This window comes from Zalophus californianus, chromosome 9 (assembly GCF_009762305.2).
Source record: "Zalophus californianus isolate mZalCal1 chromosome 9, mZalCal1.pri.v2, whole genome shotgun sequence".
NCBI lineage: Eukaryota > Metazoa > Chordata > Mammalia > Carnivora > Otariidae > Zalophus > Zalophus californianus.
In genome coordinates this window covers 110,201,524-110,215,853 of record NC_045603.1, presented here as the reverse complement: position 1 = coordinate 110,215,853, position 14,330 = coordinate 110,201,524, and the positions used below count along the sequence as shown (strand labels likewise).

Here is a 14,330-nt window from a genome sequence, read left to right as displayed (position 1 = left end):
TAACCAACTGAGCCACCCAGGCGCCCAGTCTTTAATATTCTTAATTGTTATACTATATTTCTTAAATTATTGACCAAGAAAGCCTATCTTTTTCTTCATCTTGGAATAATGTTTCATGGAAATGGAATACTTGTTTAGGAAACACTGTGCTAGGAATTTTATTCTTTTTATTTTTTAAAAAAGATTTAAGGGAGGAGGCAAGATAGTGGAAGAGTAGAGAACCTCATTTCATCTAGGCCCTTGATTTTAACTAGATAACAGATCATTCTGAACACCCAAGAATTCAACCTGAGATGTAAGAAAAGAATATCTGGAACTCTGCAACTAGAAAAGTGACCACTTTTTGCAAGCTTGGAGGTGCAGAGAAGTGAATCTGAGGGGAGATATTGGAAGATAAGTGGTGAGGGAAGGGGGCCCCCATAATCCAGCTACCAGAAAGTGATATAGCCCTGGAGGGCAAAATTGGAACCCTTAGAAATTTCCAGTGAGAGACACTCCTGTCTGAAAGGTGGTCAGGGGATGAAATGGGCAGAATTCTAAGTGGGACAGTGTAGGTCTCAGGATCCCCAGGTCACAGAATAAATGGGGGTACCTGAGCTGATACAGTTCCTAAGCAGTGGATCAGGGAAACTGGTTATGGTCAGTGAACCCAGGAAGGGGCTCTTAGCTCAGTTTGCCATAAATCGCTAGCTGGGGCCTGATCTGGTGACCGCTTTCCTCTGGGGGACCCTGCAGAGGACTGGAACACAGGGACCCTCCGACATCCCCTTGGAGGGGCAGAACAGGTGCACACATGACCAGGCAACAGCTCTCAGGGTGGGGTCCATGTAAAGGACAGTATCCTGTGATCCTTCTCCTTCCCCCCAGGAGGGGCCAGTTGGGTTTGCACAGGATCCAGCAACTGCTCTCAGTGCCAGGGACTTACGAAGTGCGGTAACTCAGGACCCTCCAACTGCCCCCAGGAGGATTGCTGTGGGCACACAACACAGGAATCTTAAGAGTTTGGCACACCTAAAAGTGAAGACCGCTTATCCCTGAGGGTTTACTCAAGAGAGGGGACCATGATCATTCAGCTCTGAGACTGGAGATCGGGGTGTGGCCATTTTCATTTTGATCCTCTAAAGAGGTGCATAAATCTTTCAGGGGAAAAAAGCCACACAGAGGAATAGCTTATACTGAGTCTGGCCTCCTGGCAAGGGATGGTGTAATTCTGCCCAAGCAAAGACACCTGAAAAGCAGTGAAGTAGGCCTTGCCCTCAGAAGACCAACTGAAAGAACAGATGCACAGGGAGACCCCACAAGACTGTAAAACTCCAGCACTAGGGGAAAATAGTATATAGAATTAAAGTTTTTTTCCCCTCATAATTCATTTATCTTTCAGTTTAAATTACAATTTCCACTAGTTTCAGATTTTATCAAATCTTTAAGTCTTTTTTTAACATTCATTTTTTACATTTACATCTTATAGATATATTTTTCATTTTGGCTTCCTATCACTCTATTCAATTTTATTTTTGTATATCTATAAATTTTGTTTTCTTTACAATTTGGGATTAGTGTCTTCTAACACACAGATCAAAATACACTCATGATCAATTGGATCACCCTGTTTTGTCCACCCGGTAAGATTATATTCTCTTCCCCCCCTCAACCTTTTTGTTTTTCTTTTCTTTTTTGGTGTCTGACCTCTACAGATTTGTCTAGTGTGTACTTTGCTTGGGTTGTGGTTGATATTTTTGAATCTGCTCACTCGTTTATCCATTCTTCTCTGGGCAAAATGACTAAAAGGAAGAATTCACAACAAAAGAAAAAACCAGAGGTAATACGGTCTTCCACAGATCTAATTGATAAGGATATAAGTAGAATGTCAGAACTGGAATTCAGGATAACAATTATAAAATTACTAGTTGGACTTGAAAAAAGCATAAAAGACACTAAAGAATCTCTTAATGCAGAAATGAGATCTAATCAGGCTGAAACTAAAAATGCTCTGAGATGTAGTCTAAATTGGATGCTCTAACAGCTAGGGTAAATGAAGCAGAAGAGAGAGTAAGTGACATAGGAGACAAGTTGAAGGAAGAAGGAAGAGGGAAGCTGAGGAAAAGAGAGAAAAACAACTAATAGGCCATGAGGAGAGGCTTCAAGAAATCAGTGATGCTATAAAATGGCCCAATATAAGAATTGTTGGAGCGCCTGAGGGGAAAGAGAAAGAAAGGGCCAGAAGGTGTATCTGAGCAAATCAAAGCTGAAAATTTCCCTGTTCTGGGAAAGGAAACAGGCATTCATGTAGAGGAGGTAGAGAGGACTCCCCACCCCCCAAAATTCAATAAAAATAGATCAACACCATGACATATAATAGTGAAGCTTGCAAGTTTCAGAGATAAAGAGAAAATCCTGAAAGCAGATCAAGACAAGAAGTTCCTAACCAAGAGAAGTAGGAACATTAGACTTATATCAGACCTATCCACAGAGACCTGGCAGACCAGAAAGAGCTGGCATGATATATTCAGGATAGTAAATGAGAAAAACATGGACCCAAGAATACTATATCCAGCAAGGCTGTCATTCAGAATGGAAGGAGAAATAAAGAACTTCCAGGACAGACAGAAACTGGAAGAATATGTGACCACCAAACTAGCCCTGCAAGAAATATTAAGGGGGATCCTGTAAACAAAGAGAGAGCCCAAGAGTAACATAAACGAGACAAAAACAGAGACAATCTACAGAAACAGGGACATTACAGGTAATACAATGGCACTAAATTCATGTCTTTCAATAGTTAGCTCTGAATGTAAATGGGCTAAATGCTCCAATCTAAAGATACAGGGTATCAGATTGGATAAAAAAGCAAGATCCATCCATATGCTGTCTATAAGAGACTCACTTTAGACCTAAAGACACCTCCAGACTGAAGTGAGGGGGTAGAGAACCATTTATCATGTTAATGGACCTCAAAAGAAAGCTGGGATAGCCATCCTCATATCAGACGTGTTAGATTTTAAACCAAAGATGGTAGTAAGGGATGAAGAGGGACACCATATCATATTTTAAGGGCCTACCCAACAAGAAGATCTAACAATTATAAATATTTATGCTCCTAAATTGGGAGCAGTCAATTATATCAACCAATTAATACCCAAATTAAGGAAACACATAGATAATAATGCAATAATAGTAGGGGACTTCAACACCCCACTCACAGCAATGGACAGATCATCTAAACAGAAGATCAACAAGGAAACAAGAGCTTCGAATGACACATTGGACCAGATGACTTCACAGATATGTACAGAACATTCCATCCTAAAACAACAGAATACTAATTCATCTTGACTGCACATGGAATGTTCTCCAGAATACACCACATTTTGGGTCACAAATCAGGTCTCAACCCATACAAAAAGACTGAGATTATTCCCTGCATATTTTCAGACCACAGTGCTTTGAAACTGGAACTCAACCACAAGAAGAAATTTGGAAGGAAATCAAACACTTGGAAGTTAAAAAGCATCCTACTAAAGAATGACTGGGTCAACCAAGAAATTAAAGAAAAAATTAACGATTGACTGAAACTAATGAGAGTGAAATTAAATTCGTTCAAAACCTATGGGATGCTGCAAAGGCAGTTCTTAGAGGGAAATACATAGCCATCCAGGCCTCTCAAAAAATTAGAAAAATCCCAAATGTACAAGCTAACTTTACACTTAAAGGACCTGGAGAAAGAACAGCAAATAAAGCCTAAACCAAGCAGTAGAAGAGAAATAATAAGGATTAGATCAGGAAATCAATGACATAGAAACCAGAAGAGTAGAACAAATCAATGAAACTAGAAGCTGGTTCTTTGAAAAAATTAATAAGAGCAATAAACCCCTAGCTAGACTTATCCAAAAGAAAAAAGAAAGGACCCAAATTAATAAAATTATGAGTGAAAGAGGAGAGATCACTACCAACACCAAGGAATTACAATAAATTTTAAAAACATATTATGAGCAACTATACACCAACAAATTAGGCAATCTGGAAGATGTGGATGCATTCCTGGAAACTTATAAACTACAAAAACTGAAATAGGAAGAAATAGAAAATCTGAATAGACCCATAACCAGCAAGGAAATTGAATCAGTAATTAAAAAACCTCCTCCCCCACCACCAAAACAAGAGTCCAGGGCCAGATGGCTTCCCAGGGGAATTCTACCCACCATTTAAAGAAGAAATAATACCTGTTCTACTGAAGATGTTCCTAAAAATAGAAATGAAGGAAACTTCCAAACTCCTTCTTTGAGACCAGCATTACTTCGCTCCCAGAGCCAGACAAAGACCCATCAACAAGGAGAATTAGAGACCAATATCCCTGATGAACATGGATGCCAAAATACTCAACAAGATACTAGTCAACATGATCCAACAGTACACTCAAAGGATTATTCACCACCACCAAGTGGGATTAATTCCTGGCTGCAAGGGTGATTCAACATTTGTACATCAATCAACATGATACATCACATTAATAAAAGAAAGGACAAGAATCATGTGATCCTCTCAATTGATGCAGAAAAAGCATTTGACAAAATACAATATCCTTTCATGATTAAAACCCTCCACGGCATAGGCCTCAATATGATACCTCAATATCATAAAAGCCATCTATAAAAATGCCCAGAGCACATATCATTCTCCATGGGGAAAAACTGAGAGCTTTTCCCTAAGGTCAGGAACATGGTAAGGATGACCCCTCTCACCGTGTTGTTCCACATAGTACTAGAACTCCTAGCCTCAGCAATCAGACAACAAAAAGAAATAAAAGGCATCCAAACTGGCAAAGAAGAAGTCAAACACTCACTCTTCAGAGATGACATGATACTTTATGTGGAAAACCCAAAAGACTCCACCCCAAAATTGCTAGAACTCATCCAGCATTCAGCAATGTGGCAGGATACAAAATCAATGCACAGAAATCAGTTGCATTTTTATACGCTAACTATGAGACTGTAGAAACAGATATTAAGGAATCTATTTCACTTACAGTTGCACCAAAAACCATAGATACCTAGAAATAAATCTAACCAAAGAGGTAAAGGATCTATACTCTAAAACTACAGAGCACTTTGAAAGAAATTGAGGAAGACACAAAGAGGTGGAAAAACATTCCATGCTCATAGATTGGCAAAAGAAATATAGTTAAAATATCTATGCTACCCATAGCAATCTATACATTCAATGCAATCCCTATCAAAATACCATCGACATTTTACACAGAACTGGAACAAATAACCCTAAAATTTGTATGGAACCAGAAAAGACCCCAAATAGCCAGAGGAATGTTGAAAAAAATGCCATTGCTGGCAGCATCACAATGCCTGACTTCAAACTATATTACAAAGCTGTGATCATATGATAGTACAGTACTGGCAAAAACAGACACTTAGATCAGTGGAACAGAAGAGAAAATCCAGAAAAGACCCTTAACTTGTCTACTAATCTTTTTTTTATGTTATGTTAATCACCATACATTACATAATTAGTTTTTCATGTAATGTTCCATGATTCATTGTTTGCGTATAACACCCAGTGCTCCAAGCAATACATGCCCTCTTTAATACCCATCACCAGGCTAACCCAATGCCCCAACCCCTCCCCTCTAAAACCCTTAGTTTTTTTTTCAGAGTCCATAGTCTCTCATGGTTCATCTCCCCCTCCGAATTCCGCCCCTTCATTTTCCGCCTCCTGCTATCTTCTTCTTCTTCTTCTTTTTTTTTTTAACATATAATGTATTGTTTCAGAGGTACAGCTCTGTGATTCAACAGTCTTACACAATTCACAGCGCTCAACATAGCACATACCCTCCCCAATGTCCATCACCCAGCCACCCCATTCGTCCCACCCCCCCCCCCAGCAACCCTCAGTTTGTTTCCTGGGATTAAGAATTCCTCATATCAGTGAGGTCGTATGATACATGTCTTTCTCTGATTGACTTATTTCGCTCAGCATAACACCCTCCAGTTCCATCCACGTTGATGCAAATGGCAAGATTTCATTCCTTTTGATGGCTGCATAGTATTTCATTGTGTATGTGTGTGTGTGTGTGTGTGTGTGTGTGTGTGTATATATACCACATTTTCTTTATCCATTCATTTATCGATGGACATCTTTGCTCTTTCCATAGTTTGGCTATTGTGGACATTGCTGCTATAAACATCGGGGTGCACGTACCCCTTCGGATCCCTACATTTGTATCTTTGGGGTAAATACCCAGTAGTACAATTGCTGGATTGTATGGTAGCTCTATTTTCAACTTTTTGAAGAACCTCCATACTGTTTTCCAGAGTGGTTGCACCAGCTTGCATTCCCACCAACAGTGTAGGAGAGTTCCCCTTTCTCCACATCCCCACCAACATCTGTCGTTTCCTGATTTGTTAATTTTAGCCATTCTGACTGGTGTGAGGTGATATCTCATTGAGGTTTTGATTTGGATTTCCCTGATGCCGAGCAATGTTGAGCACTTTTTCATGTGTCTGTTGGCCATTTGGTTGTCTTCTTTGGAAAAGTGTCTGTTCATGTCTTCTGCCCATTTCTTGATTGGATTATTTGTTCTTTGGGTGTTGAGTTGGATAAGTTCTTTATAGATTTTGGATACTAGCCCTTTATCTGATATGTCATTTGCAAATATCTTCTCCCATTCTGTCGGTTGTCTTTTGGTTTTGTTGACTGTTTCTTTTGCTGTGCAAAAGCTTTTTATCTTGATGAAGTCCCAGTAGTTCATTTTTGCCCTTGCTTCCCTTGTCTTTGGTGTGTTTCTAGGAAGAAGTTGCTGCAACTGAGGTCGAAGAGGTTGTTCTTTTTTAGGATTTTGATGGACTCCTGTCTCACATTTAGGTCTTTCAACCGTTTGGAGTCTATTTTTGTGTGTGGTGTAAGGAAATGGTCCAGTTTCATTCTTCTGCATGTGGCTGTCCAATTTTCCCAACACCATTTGTTGAAGAGACTGTCTTTTTTCCACTGGACATTCTTTCCCGCTTTGTTGAAGGTTAGTTGACCATAGAGTTGAGGGTATGTTTCTGGGCTCTCTCTGTTTTTGTGCCAGTACCATGCTGTCTTGATGATTACAGCTTTGTAATAGAGCTTGAAGTCTGGAATTGTGATGCTACCAGCTTTGCTTTTCTATTTCAACATTCCTCTGGCTATTCGGGATCTTTTCTGGTTCCATACAAATTTTAGGATTATTTGCTCCATTTATTTGAAAAAAGTGGATGGTATTTTGATAGGGAATGCATTGAATGTGTAGATTGTTCTGGATAGCATAGACATCTTCACAATATTTGTTCTTCCAATCCATGAGCATGGAACGTTTTTCCATTTCTTTGTGTCTTCCTCAACTTCTTTCATGAGTATTTTCTAGTATTCTGAGTACAGATTCTTTGCCTCTTTGGTTCAATTTATTCCTAGGTATCTTATGGTTTTGGGTGCAGTTGTAAATGGGATGGACTCCTTAATTTCTCTTTCTTCTATCTTGTTGTTGGTGTATAGTAATGCCACTGATTTCTGTGAATTGATTTTATATCCTACCACTTTACTGAATTCCTCTATGAGTTCTAGCAGTTTTGGGGTAGAGTCTTTTGGGTTTTCCACATAAAATATCATATCATCTGCAAAGAATGAGTTTTATTTCTTCTTTGTCAATTTGGATGCCTTTTATTTTTTGTTGTTGTTGTTGTCTGATTGCTGTGCCTAGGACTTCTAGTAGTATGTTGAATAGCAGTGGTGAGAGTGGACATCCCTACTGTGTTCCTGACCTTAGGGGAAAAGCTCTCAGTTTTTCCCCACTGAGAATGATATTTGCTGTGGGTTTTTCATAGATGGCTTTTTTTTTTTAAGATTTTATTTATTTATTAGAGAGAGAGAATGAGAGATAGAGAGCACAAGAGGGAAGAGGGTCAGAGGGAGAAGCAGACTCCCCGCCGAGCAGGGAGCCCGATGCGGGACTCGATCCCGGGACTCCAGGATCACGACCTGAGCCGAAGGCAGTCGCTTAACCAACTGAGCCACCCAGGCGCCCCATAGATGGCTTTTATGATATTGAGGTATGTATCCTCTATCCCTATACTCTGAGGACTTTTGATCCAGAAAGGATGCTGTACTTTGTCAAATGCTTTTTCTGCATCTATTGAGAGGATCATATGGATCTTGTTCTTTCTTTTATTAATGTATTGTAACACATTGATTGATTTGTGGATGTTGAACCAACCTTGCAACCCAGGGATAAATCCCACTTGGTCGTGGTGAGTAATCCTTGTAATGTACTGTTGGATCCTATCGGGTAGTATTTGGGTGAGAATTTTTGCATCCATGTTCATCAAGAATATTGGTCTGTAATTCTCCTTTTTGATGAGGTCTCTGTCTGGTTTGGGGATCAAGGTAATGGTGGCCTCATAAAACGAGTTTGGAAGTTTTCCTTCCATTTCTATTTTTTGGAAGAGTTTCAGAAGAAGAGGTATTAATTCTTCTTTAAATGTTTGGTAGAATTCCCCTGGGAAGCCATCTGGTCCTGGGCTTTTTTTTTTGGGAGATTTTTGATGACTGCTTCAATTTCCTTAGTGGTTATAGGTCTGTTCAGTTTTCTATTTCTTCCTGGTTCAGTTTTGGTAGTTGATACATCTCTAGGAATGCTTCCATTTCTTCCAGATTATCTAATTTGCTGGCATACAGTTGCTTATATGTTCTTATAATTGTTTGTATTTCTTTGGCGTTGGTTGTGATCTCTCCTCTTTCATTCATGATTTTATTTATTTGAGTCATTTCTCTTTTCTTTTTGATAAGTCTGGCCAGGGGTTTATCAATCTTGTTAATTCTTTCAAGGAACCAGCTCCTAGTTTTGTTGATCTATTCTACTGTTCTTTTGGTTTCTATTTCACTGTTTTCCACTCTGATCTGTATTATTTCTCTTCTCCTGCTGGGTTTAGGCTTTCTTTGCTGTTCTTTCTCCAGCTCCTTTAGGTGTAGGGTTAGGTCGTGTATTTGAGACCTTTCTTGTTTCTTGAGAAAGGCTTGTATTGCTATATACTTTGCTCTTAGGACAGCCTTTTGGCATCCCAAAGATTTTGAACAGTTGTGTTTTCATTTTCATTGGTTTTCATGAATTTTTTTAATTCTTCTTTAATTTCCAGGTTAACCCATTCATTCTTTAGTAGGATGCTCTTTAGCCTCCATTTATTTGAGTTCTTTAAGGCTGACTTTCCTTTTGTGATTGAGTTCTAGTTTCAAAGCACTGTGGTCTCAAAATATGCAGGGAATGATCCCAATCTTTTGGTACCGGTTGAGACCTGATTTGTGACCTAGGATGTGATCTATTCTGGAGAATATTCCATGGGCACTGGAGAAGAATGTGTATTCTGTTGCTTTGAGATGGAATGTTCTGAATATGTCTGTGAAGTCCATTTGGTCCAGTGTGTCATTTAAAGTCTTTATTTCCTTGTTGATCTTTTGCTTAGATGATCTGTCCATTTCAGTGAGGTAGGTGTTAAAGTCCCCCACTATTATTGTATTGTTGTTGATGTGTTTCTTTGTTTTTGTTATTAATTGCTTTATATAATTGGCGGCTCAGGGCATAGATATTTAAAAGTGTTAGAACTTCTTGTTGGATACGCCCTTTAAATATGATATAGTGTCCTTCCTCATCTCTTATGATAGTCTTTGGTTTAAAATCTAATCTGTCTGATATAAGGATCACCACCCCAGCTTTCTTTTGGTGTCCATTAGCATGGTAAATGGTTTTCCACCCCCTCACTTTCAATCTTGGATGTCTTTAGGTCTAAAATGAGTCTCTTGCAGACAGCATATCGATGGGTCTTGTTTTTTTTTATCCAATCTGATAGCCTGGGGCATTTAGCCCATTTACATTCAGGGTAACTATTGAAAGATATGAATTTAGTGCCATTGTATTGCCTGTAAGGTCACTGTTACGGTGTAATGTCTGTGTTCCTTTCTGGTCTATGTTACTTTTAGGCTCTCTCGTTGCTTAGAGGACCCCTTTCAATATTTCTTGTAGGGCTGGTTTCATGTTTGCAAATTCCTTTAGTTTTTGTTTGTCCTGGAAGCTTTTTATTTCTCCTTCTATTTTCAATGACAGCCTAGCTGGATATAGTATTCTTGGCTGCATTTTTTTCTCATTTAGTGCTCTGAATATATCTTGCCAGTCCTTTCTGGCCTGCCAGGTCTCTATGGATAGGTCTGTTGCCAATCTAATGTTTCTACCATTGTAGGTTACAGATCTCTTCTCCTGAGCTGCTTTCAGGATTTCTCTTTGGGAGACTCATAAGTTTTACTATTAGATGTCGGGCTGTTTACCTATTTTTACTGATTTTGATGGGGGTTCTCTGTGCCTCCTGGATTTTGATGCCTGTTTCCTTCCCCAAATAGGGAATTTCTCTGCTATAATTTACTCCAATATGCCTTCTGCCCCTCTCTCTCTTTCTTCTTCTTCTAGGATCCCAATTATTCTAATATTGTTTCACCTTATGGTATCACTTATCTCTCGAATTCTGCCCTCATGATCCAGTATTATCTCTCTTTTTCTCAGCTTTTTTATTTTCCATCATTTGGTCTTCTATATCACTAATTCTCTCTTCTGCCTCATTTATCCTAACAGTTAGAGCCTCCATTTTTTATTGCACCTCATTAATAGCCTTTTTATTTTGACTTGGTTAGATTTTAGTTCTTTTTTTTCCTCCAGAAAAGTTTCTCTAATAACTTCATTGCTTTTTTTCAACCTCAGCTAGTATCTTTAAAATCATCATTCTGAACTCTAGTTCCGACATCTTACTAATGTCCATATTGATTAGATCCCTGGCAGTCGGTACTGCCTCTTGTTCTTTTTGTTGAGGTGATTTTTTTCCATCTTGTCATTTTGTCCAGAGGAGAATAGATGAATGAAAGCACAAAAGTTAAGAGGGTAACAATGACCCCAGAGAAATATACACTAAACAAATCAGAAGAGACCTGAAATCGGGGGAAAAGAAAGGGAAGGAAAGGAAAAAGAAAAGAAAAAGAAAAAGATAAAAACAAACCAAAAAACCAAAAAGACAGAATATGATCAAATATGATCAGGCTGGTGCATAGATCAGTGCCACACACTAGATTTTTGGCATATTTTGGTCTGTTAGAAAAAAGTGCCTCCTAAAATTTAAAAAAAGAAAAGCTTATATATGTACAAAAATAAGAGTAAATATGATGAAGGGATGGAATATGACTGTAAAGATGAAAATTATAAAAGATTTTATAAAAGGAATTGATAAGAAATTAATTGAAAAAAGAAAGAAGAGGTTTAAAAAAAAAGGAGAGAATGTGATCAGGCAGGAGACTAGAACAAAGCCATACACTAGAGATTTAGGGTATATTTTGGTCTGTTAGAAGAAAGTGTATCCCAAAATTTTAAAGAGAGAACAACTTTTATATATATATATATATATATATACCAAAAACAAGGTTAACTACTATGAAAGGATAGAATATGACTCTAAAAATGAAAAACAAAAAAGATTTTTTTTTATAAAAGGGATTGATAAGATGTTGGTTGAAAAAGGGAAAAAGAAAAATTAAAAAAATATAAAGAATGTTAAAAAAAATTAACTTTGAAAGACTAAAGTATCATGGGGAAAAGGCCTTGAATTCTATGTGTAGTATTCCCCTAGCACTGGAGTTCTCCCATTCTCATTGATTGGTAAACTTGGTCTTGGCTGGCTGTTCTTACTGATCTTCTGGGGGAGGGGCCTGTTGCCATGATTCCCAAATGTCTTTGCTGGAGGCGGAATTGCCCCGCCCTTGCGGGCTCCAAGCTAAGTAATCTGCTTGGGTTTGCTCTCGGGAGCTTTTGTTCCCTGTAAGCTTTCCGCACAGCTTTGGCAGAGGAGAATGAAAATGGCAGCCTCCCAATCTCCGCCCCTGAGGAGCTGAGAACTTGGGGCCCCACTCCTCAGTGTGGCCCCAGAGAAAAGCAGTCAATCACTCCTGTCTCCTCAGTCTCCGGCCGCACTCCATGCCCGCCCAGCCTGTGACTGAGCATTTCTATCTCTCTTTGCAGTCTCCAAACCCAGCAGATTCCTGTGCTGCACTCCCATGCTGCTCCTCCCAGGGGAGGAAGGGGAGTCTACCCAGATCTGCCGCTTGTTGGGTCCCTGCCTGAGGAGCAGTGGCCCCACTCTGCCGCAGATCATGGTTTATGGCAATCCCGAGCTGCAAACCCACTCCTCGGCTCCATTTCTGCAGCCGGCTTCCCTGCTCTGATACCTGGGAGTCTGCCGTACTCAGGAACTCCTGGTCTTTCTGTGACCCTGAGGGTCCCGAGACCACACTGTCCCAGCGAGGGTTCCACCCCCCACTTAGCCATTGGTAAGATATCCCTTAGCGGAACAGACTTCTAAAAGTTCCAATTTTGTGCTCTGCTGCTCTATCACTTGCCAGTAGCGGCTGACGGAGGACCCCTCCCCCACCATCTATCTTCCCAAATAGGGCCTCAGATTCACTTCTCTGCACATCCTACCTTTCAGAAAGTGGTCACTTTTCTGTTCAGAGAGTTGCTGCTATTCTTTTCTTTGATCTCCTGCTGAGTTTGTAGGTGTTCAGAATGATTTGATCCCTATCCAGCTGAATTCCTGGAACCAGACAAAATTTAGGTCTCCTACTCCTCCACTATCTTGCTCCTCCCCCTACTAATCTTTGACAAAGCAGGAAAGAATATCCGATGGACAAAAGTCTTTCAATAAATGGTGTTGGGAAAATTGGTCAGCCACATGCAGAAGAATGAAACAACCATTCTTTCACATCATACACAAAGATAAACTGAAAATGAAAGACATAAATGTGAAACAAGCATCCATCAAAATCCTAGAGTAGAGCACAGGCAGCAACTTCTTCAACCTCAGCCACAGCAACTTCTTGCTACACATGTCTCTAAAGACAATGAAATAAAAGCAAAAATGAGTTCTTGGGACTTCATCAAGAGAAAAAGCTTCTGCACAGCAAGGGAAACAGCAAAACTAAAAGGCAGCCTACTGAACGGGAAAAGATATTTGCAAATGACATATCAGATAAAGGGCTAGTATCCAAGATCTATAAAGAACTTATCAAGGTCAACACCCAAAAAACAAATAATCCAATCAAGAAATGGGCAGAAGATACAAACAGACACTTCTTCAAAGAAGACTCACAAATGGCCTACACACACATGAAAAAATGCTCAACATCATTTCTCATCAGGAAATGCAAATCAAAACCACAATGAGATACCACCTTACACCAGTCAGAATGGCTAAAATCAATGAGACAGGAAACAACAAATGTTGATGAGGATGCTGAGAAAGGGAACCAACCCTCTTACACTGTTGGTGGGAATGCAAGCTGGTATAGCCACTCTGGAAAACAGTATGGAGGTTCCTCAAGAAGTTAAAAATAGAGCTACTCTAGGACCCAGAAATTGCACTACTACATATTTACTGCAGAGATACAGATGTAGTGAAACTAAGGGGCACCTGCCCCCCAATGTTCATAGCAGCAATTCCACAATAGCCAAACTGTGAACTGTGGAAGGAGCCGAGATGTCCTTCAACAGATGAATGGATAAAGAAGGTGTGGTATATATATATTTATATTTTTATATTTTTATATATTGGTATGGTAATGGAATATTACTCAGTCACCAGAAATGATGAATACTTACTGTTTACATCGATGTGGATGGAACTGAAGGGTATTATGCTAAGTGAAATAAGTCAGTTGTAGAAAGACGATTATCATATGGTTTCACTCATATGTTGAACCTTTCACACCTTTCATATTGGCTAAAATTAACAAAACAGGAAACAACAGATGTTGGTTCGCATGCAGAGAAAAAGGAAAACCCTCTTTTGTTGTTTGTGGAAATGCAACCTGGTACAGCCAATATGGCAAACAATATGGAGGTTTCTCAAAAAAGTGAAAAATAGAATTACCCAACAATCCAGTAATTACAGTAGTAGATACTTACCCAAAGGATACAAAAATACTGATTTGAAGGCATACATGCACCCTGATGTTCATAGGGTTCATAGCATTAGGAACAATAGATATATTATGGAAAGTGCCCAAATGTTCACTGACTGATGAATAGAATAATTAAATGCAATATATATATATATATATATGGGGGGGGATGAAGTGCAGCAATATTACTCAGCCATAAAAGAATGAAATCTGCAATTTGCAACTACAGCGATGGAGCTAGAGACTATTATGCTAAGTGAAATAAGTTAGTTAAAGAGAAACACCGGGGATGTCTGTGTGGCTCAGCCAGCTAAGTGTCT

General features: G+C 39.3%; 1 protein-coding gene across 12 annotated transcripts in view; it reads left to right on the top strand.

The window, feature by feature from the left end:
* The window catches only part of CCDC7 (coiled-coil domain containing 7), a 481,360-nt gene that overhangs the window by 286,768 nt on the left and 180,262 nt on the right, over positions 1-14,330 (top strand). The window lies entirely within an intron of this gene.